This window comes from Cetorhinus maximus, chromosome 2 (assembly GCF_964194155.1).
Source record: "Cetorhinus maximus chromosome 2, sCetMax3.hap1.1, whole genome shotgun sequence".
Taxonomy (NCBI): Eukaryota; Metazoa; Chordata; class Chondrichthyes; order Lamniformes; family Cetorhinidae; genus Cetorhinus; species Cetorhinus maximus.
This window is the reverse complement of record NC_135880.1, coordinates 210,226,143-210,250,936: the sequence shown is the minus strand read 5'-3', so window position 1 is coordinate 210,250,936 and position 24,794 is coordinate 210,226,143. Positions and strand designations below refer to the sequence as shown.

The 24,794-nt window shown below is 43.7% G+C and overlaps 2 long non-coding RNA genes across 2 annotated transcripts in view; both read left to right on the top strand.

Moving 5' to 3' along the window:
- Positions 1–11,594: 11,594 nt before the first annotated feature.
- Positions 11,595–13,154, top strand: LOC144690964 (uncharacterized). The gene is made up of 2 exons (XR_013578999.1): positions 11,595–11,804; positions 12,503–13,154. It is a non-coding gene; the product is annotated as an uncharacterized LOC144690964 (long non-coding RNA).
- A 509-nt stretch (positions 13,155–13,663) lies between these two features.
- The window catches only part of LOC144669653 (uncharacterized), a 48,670-nt gene continuing 37,539 nt past the window's right edge, over positions 13,664–24,794 (top strand). The window contains exon 1 of the long non-coding RNA XR_013573708.1: positions 13,664–13,721. This is a non-coding gene — a long non-coding RNA (uncharacterized LOC144669653). The remainder of the gene's footprint in view (positions 13,722–24,794) is intronic.

The following is a 24,794-nucleotide window of genomic DNA, read 5'->3' as shown; positions in this document are numbered from 1 at the left end:
TAGTCACGCTATCACAACATTTTGCAATTTGTATTTATTTCGAGATGTGCGCACTGAATTCAGAAGTAATAAGTCTACCGAGACTTTTAGAGATTTTGTTTTTAAATAATTAAGTATATTTAGGAACCAAAGAAAATACTTCAAGCACATACATAAGACTACAAATTACTACTACAATAACTCCTAAAATTCCTAGTCAACCTGACTCCCAGTTGCACCCCTTTAACACAATTGTCCAAGAATAGATTTTAGATTTTAATCAGATCCAGCACATGAACACAATATCCTGGCTAGTGGAATTCCAACTGGCTTTTCTCCAGCTTCAATTTTGGTAGACAGCAGGCTTATACACAAATACACAGAGGCTTCATTAAGGCTATTTCACACACTTCTGTTAGATCTCATAGGGTCTTCTGCTGACACATAGCCTCATTCCCCTTTATATATGTTCCTCTCTTTTTAATATGTAAATTCTATTGTTTCATATGTCTTTAAACTGGGGAGAATTTTCCCCCCCGTTGCGGGGGCTGAGCGAGAGCGGGAGCGGGAGCGGGAGCGGGCACACAGCTGATCACCACTCGCGATCGGCTGCACGCCGCCATTTTACGTGAGGAAGCCGATTAAGGCCCGCCCAGCGTGATGTGCACCCGGAAGCGCTGAGCACTCCCTGTACGGTTGGGGGGAATAAGGCTGAGTTGGAGCCTACGCTCTTTCATGCATGTGCGTTAAAGAGCGCAGAAATCTCCCTGAGGCACGGAGCTGCCTCAGGGAGTTTAATTTCAATATCAAAAAGTCAATAAAAGATTTTTAAAAATTATTCTGACATGCCCCCTCATGTGACAGTGTCACATGAGCTGGGACATGTCTATGAATTTTATTAAAATTTTTTATTAAAGTTTAAAAACCTACGTGAAACCTCATCCTGCCTGTGGATGAGGTTTCATGATAAATGCAAAGGGTGCCTGGGCTCTTTGCCTGCCCGCTAACCTTAAGGTTGGATGGGCAGCTCTGTTAATTCTTTTAATTGATATTTAAATGGCCTTAATAGGCTTTTGACAGTTCAGCAGATGCACAGCTGATTCCAGTGCACGCGCCAAACTGAAGATCTGAATGATGAGCGGTGACGTCAGCTTTCATGTTGCTACAATTTATTGTCAGTAACCTTTGAGAAAAACAAACACATTCCTTAGCCTTGCTTATCTAGCTAGTTGTAAACAGACTAAAATCCCTTTGAAATCCAAATCTCCTTTCATCTATCCAAAAATGCAAATTCCCTTCACACCTTACATGCTAAGCCAGCATCCATGTTTACTCATTAGCATGTCAAGCACCTAGCTTCTTTTGATTGGTTAAAGCTTGCAGTCTACTTCACTCTAAATGTAATTAAATCACACACAGACAGACCCAAATACTTACCCCCATAAACCTACTTCACAATAAAGCAGAAAAATATTATGAAAATTATTATACTTTCATGACACAACTGCACATGTAAATGTGGGGCACTGATGGGACTCTCTTGGCTATGGCGTCCTTCCAAAGTTCAATGCCCTGCCAAGAATTATTGTTTGAGGTCATGGACACTTGAATGCACCCCAAACATTGCTAATAATCCTGGGACCTTGCAACAGCAAAGTCATTGTCCTCAGAACAGAACAAACGTGATTAGAACAAGCAAGCTACGCATTATCTGGATCATACTGTACAATGCCAACATGACAATTAATTTCTATCATATTCATTGATCATCTTTTCTCCGGTGAAGTTGTTTAAACTATCAACAAAAATACGTTGTGCATCTTCAACATTTCATCAAGTTTGATTTTAAAGGTCAGTGTTTTATCATTTGTCCATTGTATTTTTCAGGCTAGCAATGGTGCTGACTTGGGAAACATGGAAAAGGCCAGGCATTTGGAACATGCACCAATTGATAGATGAGTAATAGTGATTTGGAGTTATTTTTCTAGGAATAACAAGAGTCATTTTTCATATTAATTCAAAACGGTGTATATATCAATCTGCAAAGCCAAAACATAAGAATTACACAAGAGAGCAATTCTTCAACAAATATCTATATTTTGATGTGTGTTATCTTCAGGTACTTTTTATTTTTAATTTTCTGTTCTCTTTTCAATAAACACTTCATTAACTCAAATTTCTGACAAGTATATATTTGTTAAAAAGCAGGTTTACAAAACGGCTGATATATTTTGTTCTTTCTTAGGACAAATAATTTGAATGAGTTGGTGTGCACATGTGTACGAGATATTGAAAGACCTAACCTACCTTTGTCTTATATTTGCTAAATAATTGGAAATAAATCTTGGCCCCGGATAACAATGTGATGATGAAGGTGATATGGTACGAAAAGAATTCTCAGAATTTCAATTCCAAGTTTCAGTTTTGAGTCTGCACCCTTCTGGAATGGTAACTGAGAGTTATAAAGCAAATACACAAAGCAGCTATACACGTGTAGCAAGCAATTAGGCCCATGTAACAGTCCCAACCTCTCCAATCTATCTTTGTAACTGAAGTTTCTCATCCCTGGGACCATTCTTGTAAACCTCTTCTGCACTTTCTCCAATGTATTCACATCCTTCCTAAAATGTAGTGCCCAGAACTGTACACAATATTCCAGCTGAGGTCCCACATGTGTCTTATATAAATTCAGCATAACCTCCCCACTCTAACATAGAAACATAGAAACTAGGAGCAGGAGTAGGCCATTCGGCCCTTCGAGTCTGTTCCGCCATTCATTATGATCATGGCTGATCACCCAACTCAATTGCCTGCTCCCACTTTCTCCCCATATCCTTTGATCCCTTTCGCCCCAAGAGCTATATCTAATTCCTCCTTGAAAACATACAATGTTTTGGTCTCAACTACTTTCTGTGGTAACGAATTCCACAGGCTCAGCACTCTCTGGATGAAGAAATTTCTCCTCATCTCAGTCCTAAATGGTCTACCCCATATCCTCAGACTGTGACCGCTGGTTCTGGACTCTCCCACCATCGGGAACATCCTTCCTGCATCTACCCTGTCTAGTCCTGTTAGAATTTTATAGGTTTCTATGAGATCCCCCCTCATTCTTCTGAACTCCAGCGAATATAATTCTAATCAACTCAATCTCTCCTCAAACGTCAGTCCCGCCATCCCAGGAATCAGTCGGGTAAACCTTCGCTGCACTCCCTCTATAGCAAGTACATCTTTTCTCAGATAAGGAGACCAAAACTGCATACAATATTCCAGGTGTGGTCTCACCAAGGCCCTGTACAATTGCAGCAAGACATCCATGTTCCTGTATTCGAAACCTCTGGCTATGAAGGCCAACATAGCATTTGCCTTCTTTACCGCCTGCTGCTCCTGCATGCTTAACTTCAGCATATGAGAACACCCAGGTCTCATTGCACATTCCCCTCTCTCAATTTATAGCCATTCAGATAATAATCTGCCTTCCTGTTTTTGCCACCAAAATGGATAACCTCACATTTATCCACGTTATAGTGCCATGCATTTGCCCACTCACTCAGCTTGTCCAAATCACACTGAAGCATCTCTGCACCCGTGTCCAGGGTGTTATAGGCTGCACACATGTGGCCATAAAGGCGCCAGCAGGTGAGCCCGGTGCCTTCGTCAACAGGAAGGGCTTCCACTCCATGAACGTGCAGATAGTGTGTGATCACAGGATGCTGATTCTACAAGTCTGTGCAAGGTATCCAGGCAGCTCCCATGATGCTCACATCCTCAGAGACTCCCAGTGCCGAGGCTCTTCAGTGCTCTAGCCTGGCTGGATGGATGGCTGCTGGGTGACGAGCTATCCCCTCATGACGCCTCTCCACCATCCAAGAACAGAGGCTGAGCAGCGATATAATAGGAGCCACGGCTCCACAAGGGCTGTGGTGGAGAGAACCATCGGCCTTCTCAAGATGCACTTCCGATGCGTGGACCGCTCAGGGGGCGCACTCCAGTACGCCCCAGATCGTGTGCCGCTGATAGTGGCTGCATGCTGCGCTGTCCACAATCTGGTGCTGGAAAGGGGGGACGCTGTGGACGAGGAAGACACACGATGAGTACAGCAGCGAGTATAAGGATGAGCACGCACAGGAGAATGCTGAGGGGGTAGACGCTGATCCGGGAGGCAGGGACACCCTGGAGGCTTTAGTCCAAAGAACCTTAAGCTAGCCCACCACAGATGGACCTTCAACACAGCCAGGGCTGCAGGCTCCACACTCGATACCTGAGTGCTAAATCAGCCTGGATAATAACATTAACTAAGGCCCTTGTCAGTAAAGCTCAATGTCAAACAACTCACTCATAACATCATGGCTTCCCGTCCACTTGCAGAAGTAAGGAATCACCCTGAGGCATGGCAACATGTCAAAATTTATTGAGTGAACAAAAGTAAATTCATAAAGCAAAACAAAAACGGTGTTGGATGTCACACCAACTCTGCGACTAAGTACTATGGGCCAACATAAAAGCACCAGTGAGAAACCTGTGGTGTGCCTAAGGTGCCTTATATTTATACTTACAGGTGCTATGTCTAGGTGCTGTCCCCTGGCATCTGAGCCAGCCTGCTGACTCTGCTGTCCTGTTGGCCTCGATGACCTTGGTGGACGTCCTCTGGCCCATGGAGCCTGTGCTGGCCCCGCCTGGGAGGGAGTGGCCAGTTCCACAGCTGGCAACTCCCCAGTCACCGCAGTCTCATCGGATGCAACGGTCACTGGCAGAGGGGTGGAGGAGCTGCTGCCCTCATCTGGAGCGCCCTGAGAGGAGCTGGCAGAGACGACCGGCAGCTGCTGCGCCAACGTGAGGTCGCTTCGGACCTCCCTGCTCACTGTAGATGGATGGGAACCAAACTGAGATACTTGGTGCCCAGACCAACTCCCACATGGCACTGACCAGCTGTGGGCAATGCCGCTGTGAGGGCTTGCAGGTACAAGCGCAACCCCAGGAGGACCTGACTGTTCTCCTGGAGGTGCCTCTCCACGAGAGTCACCACTCTCTACATGGAGGAAGAATGGTGCTCAGCCACGAGGCTCATTGCATCGGTGATGCTCTGCGTCGTCTCATACAGCCACGCATAGCCTCATGTATCTCCGCCAGATCCTCCCGCATACCCTGCTGCCCACTTCCAGTATTCGTTGCCTCACGGATGACTCCAGAGGCACATCATCAGCCACCGACCGAGAAAGTACCTGGTCCCCTGCAGTCCTCCGACTGCCAGCGCCATGGCTACTCTCTGTCTCCGCCAGCTCCTCCAGAGACTGTGAAGTACCCTCACCGCCATGCCCTGGGAAACTAGTCGAAGATCTAATTCCCACCAAGGTGCTAGTATCTGAGCTGGTCCCTGCCTGGCTGAGATGCTGTGATGCTGGTGAGTGCAGTTGCTCGGGGGCTTCAGGGGTGAGAAGTGGGCCCTCTGCCTCCTCCTGCCGGCCCTGCTCCGGTGAAAGGAAGAGAAAGGACATTTGACTAGTTACAGTACAGACAATGTCAACTTGCTTGCTGCTCCCCCAGATCATTATGCACTCATCCTTCCATAATCAATGGTCAACCCATGTTGCTAACTTCAATCACGGAGCATTCAGCAGTGCCATGGCTTCTGGGACACACATGGTGACCTGAGTGCTCGCCAAACATAGCTCCCCATGGAACTCCAGCCTCACCGCCACCGGTGGACCTGGGGGCATGGTACCTCTCAAGGTCCATGGCCTGCTGCTCAAAAGCCGTTAGTGTGGCCAGCTGGGCCTGCCCTCCGCCAGGCCATATTCGTTCCGATGCATTGTGCACAGTCTTTTCCTGAAAAGTAGAGAGGAGCTTTGATTAGTCCATCCTGCACCTGGATTCCCATCGCATCCCTGCCATCCCAGCCAGAGTGGGACATTGCAGGACTCCAGCTCTTCGTCACCCCACAGCTGTCGCCCACTCACCAAAACCAGCCAAGGCTGACCACATCCCCCCACACCCCCCCCACTGCTCAAATGCTGCCTCCTTCACATGTGGCACTACAAGGTGCCACTTTGCTAAGCAAGGAGGCACAAGCACGTGAAGCGCAAAGACCAGCAGATGGATTGGTGCCCCGCCAACTGGAAGCTCCCCTCCCAGCATGTTAGCACCCTGACTCCGACATGCTTCGCAGTTCCAGCACTCTGCCTGGGTGCAGACCCTTGACTTTCACCACCATTCTATACTCTGGGTGTCACACATGCTGAGGATGCAGAACACATCCTAGCTCAACCCTCTCAAGGTGAACTGGTCATGGGAAATCTCTGCTGTTACACCCAGCGAGGGATCCATGCCGTGAGGGATTCAACGATGTTACTGTGCTCAGAGTTGGCGGGGGTGTGGTGGGGGAAAGGGTGACGGCTGAATTAAGAGACTTGAGGCAACATGGTACTCACCCATCCCAAGCGCAGATCATCATGGAACGTTTTGTGGCACTGGAGTCCTGTGCACTGCACCACATCACGGGAGCTGACCCTCTCGGTCACCTCCTCCCACGCACGTTTGGTCAGGTAGGGAGGCCTTCGCCTCCCGTCCCTCGGAAGAAGGACCTCCTGTCGCGCTGCCACCTCCTCCAGGAGGGCAGTTAGGCACTCGTCGGAAAACGGAGGAGCACACGGCCCTGCTGGCCTACCCTCCGGCCTGGCCTGACCCGATGGCCTACCCTCCGGCCTGGCCTGCCCCGATGGCCTAACCTCCGGACTTGCCATCACCAACATTGCCCCTCTGCAGAGCCCTTCTCCCAGCCATTGTGAGCAGCCTTTCCAAGGCTGCCAGGCTTCATTCATACAGGCCACCGGGTCGCCATTGGACCCGGCGGTCTGAGCACACCCACTCCCGCTATGCACGGGAGTCATGAATGTCGCCGGGCGGGACTTAATTACTTAATTGGCCCACGCACGTAAAATGGTGGCAAGGACCCAATCGCAGACTGCAGTTGGGTCGGCGCCCGCTCCTGACCAACCCACCCGACATGGGGAAAACTCTCCCCCATGAAGCAGTCTTGTTGAAGCTACAAAGAAGTCTTTATTAACATTACTTCCCTTAGCTAGGTCATGTGCCTTCTTACATCGCCACATGGGCAGTACAGTACTCAGTCCGAAGTTAACCCTTTAGGTACCAGATCCTTCTACTACACCTCCTCCCCAAGTCTTTATCTGATGGAGATAGACTGACATTAGTTTAGTTTAGTTTATTATTTAGTTTATAATTTGCTTCAAGTCTTACATCGCTATAAGTCTTGTGTACTTAACTTTAATGTTGCAACTATAAACTATCCTAACTCTAAGCTACTTCATAATTAACAATACAACATTAACAGCATGCATTAACAATGTCCTTACTACCTCATCTCCCCCCTTTGAGTCCTTGAAATTGGGGATTTGGGCAGTCTGGAGGTCTTGTTCCCCTGCCACCTCTCATTTGTTTTCTGGTTGGGAGAATGGTATGTTCTAGAGATTCTTGACCTTGGTGGTAGCTTTGAGGTTGTATCTGGGGTGTAGCATGGCTTCATGTGCTTCTTCCATTGATGAATGCTGCACCATGCCTGGTCGGTCTGGTTGATTTGGCGATTTGTTGTAGTGAGTGGTGACCGTTTCTTTCTGCGTGGATGAAAGCAGTTTTCGTCAGGTTTCCCGTGATGCTTCTTCTTCTTTTGCCTTTTCCAGCACTGGAAGCTCTCTGCACTTGAGGGAAAGCAGCCCTGTGGATGGAAGGAATGTAGGGAGGTATCTAAGCTTTGTGTAGTTATGTTTACGTGAGGCTGCTATCTGGTTCCAGCTGACGCTGTGGTTTCAGCATGCTGGTTATTAGTTGTTGGGGCTGTGCATTGGTTGGCGTCTAAACTATCTGCACCACGGCCACTGGTGGAGGCAGAGGTTTCCCTAGAGGTCTTTCCGGCTCTGGCGTCACCTTTACTGGAGGTTCTGTGGCACCCTCCTCCACAGTGGGTTGTCTGGTGTTTGGGTAGGTTCGGTGACTTGGAATGAAGATGATCAGACCTGAACAGAGAAGAGAGGTTACAAATAAAGTCTGTATTTGAATATTGTGTCGTGGTTGGGTCTTCGGGAGGATGCCTTTCAGGCTGGGTTGGAACTATGGCTGTCTTCACATCTTCTGCCAGTTGCAGGAGGTCAAGAGCTATGCGAGCATCTCTGCTGAGGAGTGAAAAGGGCTGATTCCACACGACGTACATCAGCTCCATACTCTGTTGCCGTATCTCAATAGCTCCTGAAACATACAAATGACAGGGAGTTGGACTCCCCACGCGCCATAGAGTAGGATGTCTGTCATTCAGACCCAGGGGCCTTGTCCAATAGGACTATCACTCTGGCGCTGGAATCTAACTTAAAGTTGGTTAGATGGCTGTTCACTGTATTCCAGAAGGAAAAGCTACTTCGTCTGATGTCACCAAGGATGAAAGGCCATGTGTCTTCTGGCTCGGTGGCCTCGGCTTTGAGGATGGCTCTTGGGTTGTCTGTGTGGTGCTGAGGTTGTGACTGGCACAGCTTACTTAAGTGTCTCAGTCTGTGGTAGTGGAAGCATTTGGCAGGATATTGGTCCTTCCTGTGTGCTTTGCTGACACGGTCGCTCAGCTGGGTGCTTGGGGGGTGGTTTACCCTGGCTTGGACGTTCCCTACTCTTTTTTGGCTTGATGTGGTGGACCGAAGTGTGACTTCTGCCCCATGAAGCATATTCCACTCTGCAAATGCTCCTGTGTTGGTCTCGCAGCTCGGACAGCCTAACTAGCTGGACAGCCTTGTTGAGAATAAGGTCACTTTGGCTTGGAGAAGGTTGGAGACCAAATTGTCCATGATACCCACCACAATTCTGTCTTGGATGAGTTTAGATTTCAGATCACCGTATTCTCTTCCTTTTGCCATGCGGTAAAGGTCATTGATAAAGGAATTGACAGACTCCCCAGGCTGCTGGACTCTCCTGTTAATCCTGCCAGGTTACTATACATGGGTCTGACTTTTCAGAATTTGAAAGAATTATGGTGAAATGTAAACAGAATGCACTATTCTGCGAACGTCACATTTAAACAAAACAAACATTCAGTCTACATACAAAGTTGACTGTTATTTGCAATAGGATGTTAGTTCTTAAATTAATCAAAGTGAATAAAAAGAATAGCTTTTAAAATTGTACAATCTTTGCATCAGTTCCAAGATCTTGTTAGATTTCAGGTTAAGGAAATGGTCGAAAGATTTTAAAACATCAAATTTAGCAGATGATTCATCTATGGCTTGCTTGGCAAAGATGTTGTCTGCAATTGGCCCAATGGAATAAAGTAATGGACTAACTTGTTCTACCTCTGACTTTCTATTTATTCCTGCAGCAGTGCTATAACTCAGGAACCTTTACCTCCAATAACTCCAATTGTGAGATTGGTCAGGGCCGTAGGTGAGGCCACTGGTGGTAGAGTGAAGAATTGTGTTCCATCTTCAAAATATTTTAATGTGTGGCTGCCCCTTTAAGAGCGAAGAGGGTTTCAAGATGGTGTCTGGTGTCGCCAGTATTGATAAAGGTGGGGTTTTCGCACGCTTTGCAGTTTCGGCACAAAATTCAAAATGGCGGCAGTGGTTCACTGGAGAAGAGGAAGGCTCAAGATGGCTGCAGATTGGTTTGCTGCTGAGGGTCGTTTTACTCGTGACAGCATGCTGTGAGTTGGGGACAGGTCAGGAGGGCAGAATTCTCGCTGGCTGGGAGGCCAAAGAATCACAAGGCACCTGATTTGTCTTTTAAAAAGAAAAATTCATCCATGTTCAAGCTCTTTTTTTGTTTTTTCCTTGTGTGACCTTCCGGACTCAGTGGGGAGGGCACCGAGTCCAAGTTCAGGCTAGCGATGAAATGCATAACAGAGTTTCTGCCTGACTAAATTTTTAAAATATGGTTAACAGGACTGGCTTGCCTGGAATTTTATCCCACCCTGCAGGCTGTTGGCCGCTGGCTCTGCTTTATTGAAATTGATTTTTCACAGGGATTCAGTGGAGACTTTTGCTTGAGCTTAATTTCTGCCTTTTTTTCTGCTGTCAGGTTCTCATATCTCTAGAGCCTTTCAGATGAGTTTTCTCAGTGTCTTGCTTCTTGAGTGAGGTTGTTTCAGGGCAGGTTCATTGCTGGTGTCCTTTTCTTGAGAGTTCTTCAGTCTTTTAGAGAGGATGTGGATTTTTATTCTGCTGCCACCATGATGTGTTCTGTTGTCACCGCCCATGATGTGTGCCACTTGGACACCATGAAGCAGTCTCATTGAAGTTACGAAGAAGTGAGGGCAGAGGGTAAAAGTATGGGGAGGACACCAGAGTAGGTCCTAATGTGCTGCTTCCTATCTCTAGACTGCCCTTAGCTCTAGGTCATGTTCCTTCTTGCATCACTATGTGGGCGACACTGTACTCAGTCCCATGTTAACCCTTTAGATACCGCATCCTTCTACTGCACGAGCACTGTTCCCTTTTAATACTTTTTTGCTGTGCTCAGCCTGTTCATTTCAATTCTCAGCACCTTTAAATTATTCTGTGTATAAGCGGTGCATGTTATCTTAAGTCGGACAACTTGTGAGCACAGTGCCTTCTGGGTTGCTACACGCCAGTGCATGCACACAGCAGAGAGGGGACATTCACTCCGAGCACACATCGATGATCTGTGTGTTTGCTGGTTAAGCGTTCCTCTAAATTGCATTTGGACTAGGCCTTTGGAAACCCAATTCCAGCACTTGTTACACAGGAGTTGTTAGACTGGAAAGGACTGTTGTGTCTGCATGTTAAAACTTCATTACAATCCAAATAATATCATAGGACTTCAATCTGCTTTGGGCAGATGGTGGAGGTGCCTAAAAAAAGTACACGGTTAAGAAGACAATGAATGGAAATGAAACAGGAATGGAGTAGTAAGCCTCCCAATCTGATTTCAACTCCACTATTGCTCCCTTCTGCCAGATGCACGAGAGTTAAAAATATCACTGAGTTTGGATGGCTCGCTAAAAGATTTAAATCGTGTCCTTTGTTGAAAACTGAACTGAATGAAGTTACAGATGAAGTATCATGCTTCAGATTGGTTCACCTGATTTTAATGCTTATCTTCCAACAATTTTGTTCCAGGAACCTAACCCTTCTGTGACGATAGTCACAATTTCTGGAATGTGACAGCTACTCTCTTATCTTTGGTATTGGTCTGCTTAGTTGGTTTTATTTAACAAATCTGCCTGAAATATAATATGTACTTACAGTTTAGTTCTTGGAAATGGCCAGCTCTCCAGGTACTATGCTGACTCATTAACTTTCATTCCAGCTTGTGAACATGTGTTGGTGAGGGTCCTTACATTTACAGTAAAATCTGTTCACCTACCCAGGCGCTTGTTAACAACTCTTGTAATCTATTTGCTTCTCCACACATTTCCTGAACTGTTTTAACTCTGTTTTTAACAAATGTTTTTAAAGGGCTTTTTTTAAATTTAGAAATCATTTCAAATTTGCTAAATAAAATCTTCTGTTTGAATCCCTGACACAAGTTGGTACTTTTATGGCTTGAAAAGGCCTGACTGTTCCTCTGCTAACATATACATGCATTTGATGAGGTCCCGCCCACAATATGAACTGGACATTTATAAAGAGCAGCTGAAGGACTGAAAAAAGTATTGCAGAACATCGGTGAGAGAGTAGAAATACACGTTCAGCATTGTTGAGGAGGAGAGCAAGATGCCAAGCTCAGAAACCAGTTCATATCTACCATGGTCCATCTTTAATTTGCTGTTTTGTTGTTTTCCACTTGGAATAGTGGCGATCATTTACTCCTGCCAGGTTAGTATACATGGGTCTGACTTTTCAGAATTTGGAAGAATTATGATGAAAAGACTGAAATTTAAACAGAATGCACTATTCTGCAAACGTCACGTTTAAACAAAACAAAAATTCAGTCTACATACAAAGTTGACTGATACTTACAATAGTATGTTAGTTCCTAAATTAATCAAAGTGAAAAAGGAAGAACAGCTTTTAAAATTGTACAATCTTTGCATCGGTTTCCTATGGATGTATTTGGGCAACTTTGAATCTAATCTCTTATATTATCAGGTTCCGTTTACTCAACAGTTTTATGCTCTATTCTGTAAAACACATTTTCAATGACAACCTATTTTAACCTTGTCTACAAATGCATCTGGAATAAAAGCATGTGTGGCTTAAATCACTGTCTGCACAATGTTTCAAATCAGTTTGTCATAAAGTTTTAAAATGTGTTGCTATAATGTTATAAAAGTATTCAAGCCACTGAAATTACATAATGGAATCTAACTAGAATATTCAGCATTGTTCTGAATACAAGAGAGTAGCTGGAACAAATCTTGTTACTTCAAGCTTTTGTTGAAGCAAACAATTTCCTCAGTACCAATAGGAAATCTATTTAGGAGACAAATTCAAAGTTCTCAGACAGTTACATTTCTGGGGTATAAACAGCTTAATGATTTACAGTTATTGATAATATTAACTTCCTCTTGCAGGTTAAGAATGCTGCTGATCTGGGAAATATTGAAAGGGCCAAGAATGCATCTTCAATTGCCAAAAAGTTGAACATAGCAGCGACTGTAATTGGAATCATTCTAATAATATTAATTTTTGTTATTTATTTTAAAACATAGATAGTTCAATGATTTGCAGATTAGCCAGGGAACAATATTATTTACAAAGGAACATCTGGAGGAGCAACAACCATTTCATTTCTTACTAGCACCAAATAATATTATGCTTTGGAATGTATTATACCACAAACTTCTGATGTTTTAAATTTGCCTGTGTTTTTTGTGGTATGTTCCAATCATTCTATGCTTGCATAAAATGCATTTACATCTGTTAAAATGTAAATCCTTCTGGCACATTATGTTGATATGACTGCAAAACATTTACTGCTGTGCTATATATAACTACTATTGGTAATGAATGAGTTAAAGTGTCCATTAAAATTAGAAATATTGTTTCAGCGTTTTTGTTTAATCACTTATATCATCAACTGTAATTTCATACTTATAGATTTCTCTTTTGTAATGGATTTAATTAATATACGCTTGCACACAAAAGAAATTCAGTGTATAGTGCAAGTAGCTTGATGTAAACGTTTATATAATGATATTAAATACTTGATTTGCATTAACAACATGATATGGCTGGGATGAAGTTTATTCCTTTCCCTTTTTTTTAGACTATGGGTGGAATCGTCCCAGATTTGCACTGATTGTGATAGCAGGCAGGAAAAAGGTCATTTTACCCGTTGGCCAGAATGGTGGCTTCTCACGCCGTATCATCCCTATCCTGCCTCATTGACCATGCATCCCCAGGAAACACACCATTTCGCTGGTGGGCAGCCTCTGATTCGCCTACCACATTGTCACCTTGCCGCTTCCTCACACCAGGCGCCATTCTTAAAGTGCAGCCCCTTGCACAACTCTCAGTGCTTCTAGCCCAGGACTGCCGCACAGAAGACATGGCCCTGAAAGGCAGAAAGACTGCAGTCCCCCCAGTTTAGTGACGCATCCCTGAGACGCCTTCTAGACACATTTGGAGCCTGCTGTGATGTCCTCTACTCCCATTCTGGCCCCGGGGGCCCATCAGTGTCACCACTCTGGCTTGGGAGATGGTGGCAGAGGCTGTCAGTGCATCACTGCACAGAAGAGGTCGGCCATCCAGTGCAGAAAATGGATGAATGATCTCATCCGTGCCACCAGGGTAAGGCAACCATCTCATCACTCTAAACTCACACACTCACAAGCCCATCACACAGCCACTGGCATCTCACTCACTGACAGCGCAAGGGACATTACCACTCACTCTCTCACACAAACCCTCATATCTCCAAATGGCCTCATCTCCTCTGGAGATGGCCTCCTCAACCCTTGCCTTCTTGAGGCCATTTGCAAAGATCAACATGTGTCCTCACACACATCCTGCACTCCCTTTCCCTAGTACAGCCCTCACCCTCCAGTCTCTTCCCTTGCCTGAGGCCAATTCTCCCCCTTCCCCAAGCCAGTCATAGCCCTGCAGCTATTAAAGAGCCACCCCCAGCCTTATGACTGGTCTCATAAGTAGAGACCTGCCCATGAGTCTCCTGAAACTGATGTGGTGGTGTCCATGAAGCCTGGAGCTGATGGCTGCGAGCGCTGCCCGAAGCAAGTTAGGCAAACAAACCTCAAAGTCCCGAGCAAAGTGCAGCTTGACAGGTGCATGTTGCTTATCTTCAGTTCTGAAACACGCCAGTGTGAAAGGACGCTGATGTGCTCAGATGATCCAGCGTGGGGTGGGGTGGGGGGGTATGATTCAGGCGAGCTGGGCTTATAATGATATACAGATGTATTACAATGAAGTTCCTGATGTGTGGCGGGGGGAAAGGGCGATCACAACCTGGTTTCACGACAGTGTGAGACTGATTTTTGGCCTTCCCACCATATTGTCCACTCATGCCCACCGTGACACCCGATGCCAGCGGGCATGGAAAATTCTACCACATGAATTAATTTTAAAAAAGGTGAATTCTTGTGAATGCTGTTAACTGTGTTACGCAGATCTGACCAGTCCAAACTCAACATCTCCAAACATATGAGCAGCTTACAAAAGGGCAGGTAACTTGATTCACAGCTAATTGTAAAATCATAATAATGTGATAATTCTATTGGAATTTTCATTGTCTTTAATCTAGTCAAATCTGTTGAGGGGAATTGTTAATTATGACTGCCCAGATTATCTGAATGCTAATTTTCATTCTAATATTAAGGGACAAGTTTAACACTCAACCTCTATCCCTACCTCTGCCCCTGCCATTCCCACTCAATGAGAACAGTCCATCAGGGATTGAAAGTCACATCTATGGATCCATCCTGCACCCTTTCCGGACCTCCCATCCCCTTGCTCCATCCCGCTGCCCCCAACTTCCCAACTCTGACTTCCCATCATTTTAACTGGCCTAATAGAAACAAATTACAGCATGGAAAGAGGCCATTTAACCCATCAATGAAAAGCTTCCCCCCTGCTAAATCAAACATGTTTTGTATGCACACTGCTGGCACCCAGAATGTCAATTGTAATTGTGTGGGAAAAGGCGAAAAGAGAGAAGGCAGAAGTGGTGCACAGTTCCAGTCATGACACCGGGAACGACACAATGTTGACAAAATCCCAGCTTAAGTCTCTATGTTGTCAGTTTAGATTAAAGAATGGAAGTGGATTCCACCTTAGATCTGGATTACTACAAGTACATATGGAAAACAACATTCCTGTATTTGTCATAAATGTGTTGGATCTTCATTAAGGAAAGAGGACCTGAGGCTTGAGTGGATTTAATAGCACAAATGCTGATTTTCAGCATAGTATTAAAGACATTTTTCAAATGCAAAAAAATACACATATAACTATAAAACAGTCACAACTTCATTAGAGACTAAACTTCAATCTTCTTAGAGTAGTTTATTCTCATCATTACTGAAGAACAGACTGCCACATCAACCATGCGTACATTGATCATCAATTAGTTGTCAAGGAACTGGAGGACTAACTATACTGTGCCCACAAATCATCCATTTATCAACAACTTAAACATATCAGATGCTAATCGATGTCACAGCAACCTGCAGCTTTTCAATTCTGGTAATCACGTTTACTAACTCGTTACTATATCTATCACAACAACTAGATTATTTAATAAAACACAAAATAAGATCTTGAGGTAATTGAACTAAGATTTAAGTGGTGCTTTATACTTGTGCGTTGCATTATCATTACCACCGAATCTGGCCATTCATTTTATTTGACTTGATAACAAGAATGGCAAGTATCCTTCAAGAAGATACGTTTTTTTTTGTGTATGACACAATTATTGCCACAGAATTAATTATTCCTTGGGCATCACTAACTATTGGATCATCTCTATTGACCTGGTTGTCCATTTGAACCTTACCACCAGAGACATCTCTTATAATACCTTTATCAAATAATTCCATGTGCTCTATTACATCACCTTAGGTAGATAGATGCAGTGTCTGTTCATCAATAAGATAGCATCTCTGTCAATGCTGTACTTCCTCAACACTGCATTGAAGTATTAGTCTAGCTCATATGCTTTAGCCAACAACTTCTGAATTAGAAGCATATTATCACTGACAATTAACAAGCTGAAGAAAGGTGCCAGGCGAACAGCAGAAAATCAATCTGTTGTCACACACCCAAACACTTAACTCATTTGATAGCTTTCAGTAGATCAGTCAGCCTGCTGATAACTGGGACATTGGAATATCAATGGCCTTAAAGGGACCACTAGAGCCTTCTACCAAAAAGGTACTAACCTGATTATAAAGCTGGAAAAAACGATGTGCTCTTCCCAGTTCCACTGTAGTGTCAAAGATCACTGCCGCCCACCAATCATTCCCCTGCCTTCCGATTGTCAACCCCTTCCCCGATTCCTTACCTGCTTCACATGTAACACCCATTCTTCTTGATTATTTTAGCCCTATTTTTTGTTCACAACTTTCCACTTGGACCTAGCCACTGTAAAAGGAAATAGAACAGTATAAAGGTAGATTGGGGAATTATGTGCCCAAAATTAGCAAAGAAAAATAAACTGCTTAGCAGATTCTGAAAACTGTGAACCCCACATTAAATTTTTTTTGAAAATTATACTTTATTCATAGAATATCTGGAAGACCCTTACAAAACATTTCAAAATTGCCATCACAAAAAGTACAATCAGATTCAACTTTTACACATTGATCATGAGGTGCTTCAATACAATCAATGAATATTACAATCGTTTCAATATGGTCATTACAGACAATCAGACAATGGTAACAAAAATACCTGGAAAATCTCAGCAGGTCTGACAGCATCTGCGGAGAGGAATACAGTTAATGTTTCGAGTCCGTATGACTTGGACTCGAAACGTTAACTGTGTTCCTCTCCACAGAGGAAACTGTACACTCCAGATGTGATCACACCAAGGCCCTGTACAGCTGCAGTAAAATTTCCCTACTCTTATATTCCATTCCCCTTGCAATAAATGCCAACATTTCATTTGCCTTCCTAATCACTTGCTGTACCTGCATACTAACTTTTTGTGATTCATGTAGCAGGGCACCCTGATCCCTCTGTACCATCGAGTTCTGCAATCGCTCACCATTTAAATAGTATGCTGCTTTTTTATTGTTCCTGCCAAAATGGATAAGTTCACATTGTCCTACATTATACTCCATCCATCAATTTATTGTCCACTCACTTAATCTGTCTATATTCCTTCGTAGACTTTTCACCTCCTCTTGACAACTTACTTTCCTACCTATCTTGGTGTCATCGGCAATTAGCTACCATACATTCAGTTCCCCCTCATCCAAGCCATTGATATAGATTGTAAATAGTTGAAGCCCTAGCACTGATCCCTTTGGCACTCCACTAGTTACAGCTTTCCAACCTGAAAATGACCCATTTTTCTTTACTCTCTGTTTCCTGTTCATTAACTAATCCTCTACCCATGCTAATATGTTAGCCAATATATTATGAGCTCTTATTTTGTGTAGCTACCTTTGATGTGGCACCATATTAAATGCCTTTTGCGCCACATCTACATGTTCCCCTTTATCCACCTTACTTATTACTTGGTCCATGCTATTTAGATGAAAATATCATTTATTATTTAGGAACTTCTTGTGCTCCCTGTATTCTGTAGAAGTATGGCATTGGTTACTGTCAACTTAATTTGTGCCCTTAAGACTATTTTCCAAAAGCCTAGCTCCTGTTAATTATAGCTAATAGACAATAAATGCTGGCCTTCGTAAATTAAAACAGTACTTCATTGAAAGCACTTTGGGACATCCTGTGGTTGTGACGGGCACTATATAAATGCAAGTCTTTCCTTTCTTTTTTGCTAGTGCAGACTATATCTCAAGATTGAATAAAAAAATTCTGTCTAAGGACCCTGTGAATTTTAAGCCATCCGGCCATTTAACACCATAGGTATGTGGTTTTATTTTGTAGTACTTTCAGATTTTACTTACATTTGAATCCAGTTGTCATTTCATTATTGCAATTGTTTCTTTTGCACAAATAATGTTTTGGGAAAATAAGAAAAATATTGTGCAGCCTAAACGCAATAAAATTTTCAAAAGAAAAGAAACTCTGATGTGTTTAGTTCCGGTTGATGGCCGTACTTATTTTGTACACCAGGCAATCTGAACATTCAGCAACTGATTTGGAGCTGCTCAGTGAAATAAACCCTGTAAATAGCAGGCAGAGGCCCAAGATCAGGCATCTCGTAGTACTAGTTTATTCTTTAATGGAGTAAGTGCGTGAGGCTGGCAAGAGAATGATGCAAAGGGTCATATAAGGGGAAAATCAGCTAATTAGTAAAATGAATGCATTCCATTGTAGCCATACCATTGGCATTTTGTAAAAGCTTTCCCTGATATTTTACAGCAGAAAAATAAAAATAGTACAATTCACTTACTGTTCCCATTTGACGCAATGTCACTAATGTGAAAATTATCTCACATCAGTCAAAATATTCGATGCCCCCAAGAACCTAATGAAAATTTTCCCATGTTAACCCTTTCAAGGCAAAAATAGAATATTAGTGGGCCTGTTTTACCATCACTTCCGCCTCTCCAGATACACAGCCATGCAAAACTGGAGCTTTTAAACCTGAAGTTAAATTGTCTATCTCATTGTTATCTGCATTGAAGCAAAAATAATTTCCTAGAATATATTGTATGTAATATAACTACAGCACAATCTGAAGTCAGGCCCCACATCAGCTTAGAATCATTCGATACAGGGGGCCATTGTTAGAATTATGAGGTTTATAAGATTGCTATATCTTGAGACTATGGGCTAGATTTTACAGCCTGCTGCGTCCCCCATCCCTACCCCCACCACCACTGGACGTGTCTTTGGCAAGGGGAGAAGGGCACGTCAAATATGACAAAGATAACGAGTGGCTGGCCCAATGCCTTCCTGCCCACCTCCGACCTGCTCCCCATAATAGATGTAATATATCTGGATTTCCAAAAGATGTTTGATAAGGTACCACACATAAGACTACTTAATAAGATAAGAGCCCATGGTGTTGGGGGTAGTATATTAGCATGGATAGACGACTGGCTAACTAATGGACGACAGAGTTTGGTATATGAGGGGCAGCCTGTAACTAGTGGAGTGCCATGGGGATCAGTGCTGGGGCCACAATTATTCACAATATATATTAATGCCTTGGATGAGGGTAATGAATGTACTATCACCAAATGTGCGGATGACACAAAGAGCCTACAGAGGGATATAGACAGATTAAGTGAGTGGGAAAAAATGTGGCAGATGGAATATAATGTGGGAAAGTGTGAGATTATGCACTTTGGAAGTAAAAATAGAGGAGCTGAATTTTCTTTAAATGGAGAAAGACTGAAGAAAGCTGCAGTAGAGAGGGATTTGGGGGTCCTCGTGCATGAATCCCAAAAAGCGAGCATACAAGTTCAGCAGGTAATAAGTAAGGCAAATGGAATGTTGGCCTTTATTTCAAAGGGAATAGGGTATAAAAATAGGGAACACTTGCTAAAACTATACAAGGCACTAGTTAGGCTGCACCTAGAATACTGAGAACAATTTTGGTCCCCTTATCTAAGGAAAGATATACTGGCATTGGAGGCAGTTCAGAGAAGGTTCACTAGGTTGATCCCAGGGATGGAGAAATTTTCTTATGAAGAGAGGTTGAGTAGGTTGGGCCTGTACTCATTGGAGTTTAGGAGAATGAGAGGCGACCTTATTGAATCATATAAGATTCTTAGGGGGCTGGTCAGGGTAGATGCTGAGGGGTTGTTTCCCCTTGTGGGAGAGTCTAGGACCAGAGGGCATAATCTCAGAATAAGGAGTCGCCCATTTAAAACAGGGATGAGGAGGAATTTCTTCTCTAGTGAATCTGTGGAATTCTTTACCGCACAGGGCTGTAGAGGCTGGGTCGTTAAGTATATTCAAGGCTGAGATAGACAGATTTTTAATCAGTAAGGGAATCAGGGTTTATGGGGAAAAGGCAGGAAAATGGGATTGAGGATTATCAGATCAGCCATGATCTCATTGAATGGAGGAGCAGACTCGATGGGCCGAATGGCCCACTTCTTGTACTATTGCCAAGTGGTCAGCCCCATCACATGCCCCAACCACACAACTGCTTTAATATCCAGCAGCGGGATGAGGCATTTAAGTGGACATTAGTTGCCCATTTAAGGGCCTCAATTGGTGGCAGGGCCGGAGGTCATCCATGGGCCTTTCCACCCCTGACTTAATCGGGGTTGAGTGGGGTGGGAAAGCAGACACCTTTCCACCTGAGTAAATTACCCTGCCACAAAAACTTGCCATGGGGGAGGGCGCATGATTTACCCAATAGCAGCACCTATGTGCTAATAATAGATAGACCATGAATCTCCAAAGTGCTGGGAAAGTGTTGAGAATATCAGGTTGTATGCAGTTGTGCATCAAACTGTTCCACGTGTTACAGATGGGAGGGGATCAGTTCAAACAGCACTGTTCCCTCTTATCACCTGTCAGTAAACAGAAGGTGCTTTGAATTAGTTTTTTTTAAAGAGTAAGTGATAGCGTATTTTCCAAACACCTCGGTTTTTGTGTGATCCAATTTTACTAATAATCCCACAGCAAGCTTGAATTAGGATTAACTCAGCAGGTCAGATTCTTGCACACATTCAAAACCCGTGAAAAGGAGCAGTAGCAGTCCCACTTGGCACTCATACAGTAAAGGGAGGGATAGAGAAAAGGAGGTTTTACAGTGCAAGGACCATGGATAAAATGAATATTGGTTCACATGAGTTCCAGAGTCCCAAAGTCGGAGTCCAATGAGGAAATCTTTCTTGTAGGCTTTCGATGGTGACCAGTGTTGTAAGATTTGCTTTTCAGGGGGCGTTGATGTCACAAGTTGAAGTAGGCACACATAGATTGCATCAGTTGTGTAGGCGATGATTCAAAAATATCCAGTGGAGTCAAAGAGCTTGGACAGAGCTTACTTTTGTGTGGCCTGATAGTTGGATGTTAGACAGCAGATTGGCTGCACAGCTCAGAAAGGTAATATTTAAACTGCTCAAAAGGCCAGAGTCTTAGGTCATGTTGCCTTCCTTCTCCACAGTGACTTCAACAAAGGATGTTTATGCAGCATCTTTGGCTTTGTTTTCAGGACTAATAATGTTGCAGCCACTATAGGTTGAAAGGGGTCTGGTGTTTGGGAATCCACTGTCTCAGCAGTAGTCCATGAGCAAGATTGGCTTATCAGATGCAAATGGCATTCCTGTAGCTCCTTTGAAATTGGTCTGTACAGTCCCAAGTGGTCTGTTAGAATCTCCTTAGGTATAACGAGGTGTGACATTCCCGAAACTGAGAAGAGAATTCTTTTGTTCCCGAGACAACTGGGGATAATTTCCAGACAGAGGGTCAACCATCTTTAAGTGTTTTTGTTCAGCAGAAAAGTCCAGTTTAAAAATAAGAAATATTAATAAGGGTAAAGTTTTTTTAATATATAAAGGATTGGGTTTCTGTTCCATGTCAGAGGAACCCAACACAAGATAAAAGAGATTTGGGGTCTCAAGGATAACTAATCTAACAAGTATCTCTGAATTCAAGGCCCACGTGATTCACATTGCCATGGTGATTGGCTTTGATATGGGAAGGGTACAGATGAAGCCATTGTACTACTGCATTACAGGCTTTCCTAAAATATCACTGAGGGCAGAATTTTGCCCTTGGTGGGTGCGCATGCCCCACCGGCTCAGCGGCGGGTGGACAGCCGACCCCCGCCACCGAAACGGGGCCTGTTGCCATTTTGAGTGGGTGGGCCAATTAAGGGAGGGAATCCCCAGCTGTCAAAGTGCGCTCTTTCGCACATGCACGCAAAAGAGCGCACTGTTCCCTGAGGCTAAGTGCTGTCTCAGGGAGATTAGTGACAGTGCACAAAAGTTAAAAAATAGAAAAATATAAATATTATTAACATGTCCCCCTCATGTGGCAATGCCACATGAGATGGGACATGTTAATAAAAATGACATAAACTTTATTACATTTTTAAAAAATGGACATGAAACCTCATCCCGCCAGTGGATGAGGTTTCATGTTTTTTCAGAAGCCCGCTGGGGCTCCTGGCCTGCCCGCCAGCCTTAAGGTTGGACGGGCAGGGCCTTTAATTATCTTAATGACCCTGTCAATGGCCTTAATTGGCCATTGACAGGTTGGCGGGTGGACAGATGATTTTGCTGTCCACCCACATTCCTAAAAATTTAAAGGGGGTTCCTCCCGACATCATTCCGCGTCATTTTCCTGTCGGTGAGCGGGCCCCGTCCCCAAATCGCCGACGGGAAAATTCTGGCCTGAGCATCACAGATAGGCTAGTCCACCACGATCCAGGAGAGGGAGAGCAGCAAAAGGCAGCATGACGCTGGCGTTCACCATGCAGGAATGCAGGTGGGGGCTCGCACTCAGGTTGGATAAAACACATTTGTGGGAAGTTACAACGAGGCGGGAAGATTTGCCTAGATTTAGATTCAGGAAAGTCTCCAAGAAAATTTGCACCATGAAAGACAGTTCTGGAGTTAAAGTTTCCAGGCCTGGAATGAAAAAGACCGGAAGTAAATGAAAGTGCAAACACAACCTCTACGCAAGAAATATAGATACTGGATATTGATAACTCAATTAACATAACATTTTAGAAATACATGATAGGTCATTCAAAGAGACAGCACAGATGCAATTGGCCAAGATAACCTCCTTGTGTTCTGTGGGATTCTACAGGCAGATTTTTCTGAATGCTCAATTTACAATTCAGGTGAATTTAAGTATTAGGAGGATTGCGACAATAATAGATTCGGGGACAAAAAAAAACAAAACATGGAAGGACAAACATTACATTTGTTGAAGCCAATCAAAAAGAGTTTGTGTAGAATTATGCTGGCAGAGTCGGGGGGGAGATAATCTAAGGGAATGTTCACAATATGACTATAGCATCAGCACAAAGCAACTTGATTCATGCAGACATGGCAGTAACATTGTTTCCATTTACCCTCAGTTCATTCCAAAATCAGGTCACACACCCTTGATCTGAAACCCGCAGGGCTGGTTGAGTTACGGCCTACACAATGACTCCAGGCCCACAGCAATGTGGTTGACTCTTAAATCTCTCTGAACAAGGGCAATTAGGGATGGGCAATAAATGCTGGCCTAGCCAGCAATGTCCACATCCCATGACTGAGTAACAAAAAACTATTTCTCAAAATGCACAGTAAGATTTGTATTCTCAATAGGCCAGGACTCCAGTCCCCTATCAAGGAAGGCATTGTGTTGGGGGTAAAATAATTAACAATGTTCATTTTAATAATTGCAATAGCACTGTCCCGTATCCAGATACTGGTAGATCATTTGCTTATTTTCCCCTCCATTACCCTTGCCCCCCAGGTCCTGATCTAATTAGGCATCTCTTCAGTCAGTGGCCCTGCTTATGTTGTTTGAAAGCAATAGTCCTGTTGAGAATAGCTGTTATGACCAGGTGAGGAGGAGTGAGCTGGTTCCCCTTCTATTCAACCCCCTCAGTTGGTCACAACAAAGGTTTGTTGCTCTGAAATGCAATTCATATGGAAACTTTCCAGAGAAGTGGTCAACTTACAATATCAGACATCATGTGACTCATGGCATTTTTCGACTGGTGTCTTATTTTATTTTTTATAAACAGGTCTTCTTTAAACATTTTAACATGTCTGTGGTTAGCTGGTGAAGTTGTAGGCAATTTTTACTCAGTCGCAGTTTCTGGTCATCATGACAGTACACATTTCATTAAAGAGGTCAAGCAATACTACAACATGTTTTAAACTACATCACTCCTCTTAGATAGGTAGCTGTTATGGTAACAACAATTTTCACTAATATAGCAGTTTTAACATTGTAAAATGCCCAAGGCATTTCACAGGAGTGTTAACAAACAAAATTTGACATCAAGCTCCATAAGGTGAATTAAGGACAGTTGATCAAGAGATAGGTCAAAAGGTAAGTTTCAAGGAGGTAGAGGGTGCAAGATGGGGAGGGTTATCAAAGGAACTCCAGAGCTTAGGGTCTAAGAAGCTGAACACAAAGTCATCAATCATATAAAGTCAGGGATGCTCAAGAGACCAGAATTAGAGGAGTGCAGATATCTCTGAAGGTTATGGGACTGGAGGAGTTGACAGAAGTAGGGAGAGGTTGAGGTCATATGGAGGAATTTGAAGACAAGGATGTGATTTTTAAAATTGAGTTGGGGCCTGACCGGTAACCAATGCACGTCAGTGAGCACAGGGTTGGTGAGTGAAGGGGACTTTGTGTGAACTAGGATTTGGACAGCAGAGTTTTGGGTGAGCTCAATTTTACAGAGAGTGCAAAGTGGGAGGTCGGCCAGGAGTGTATTGGAATAGTTGAGTCTAGAGATAATAATTAGCAGGGATGAGAGTTTCAGCAGCAGATGAGTTGAGACACTATTGGACACACAGACTCTAACCATTCACAGAATTCATGTAATAGAAACAAATAACTATTTGCATTCATCTAGTCCTGCTGAATCACATTGCCAATATGCAGGAGTGCAGCTGGCTTCAAAAGGACAGGACACTGTTCGATGGACTGGACGTTGTGTCTGGATGGCCAGAAACAATCTCCCCTGTCAGGTCCTGTTTTCTCAACTCTCAAATGGCCCACACCAGGGGAGGACAAAAAAAATTGTTTCAAAGACACTCTGAAGCTCTCCTTGGAGTGTGGCAGCAT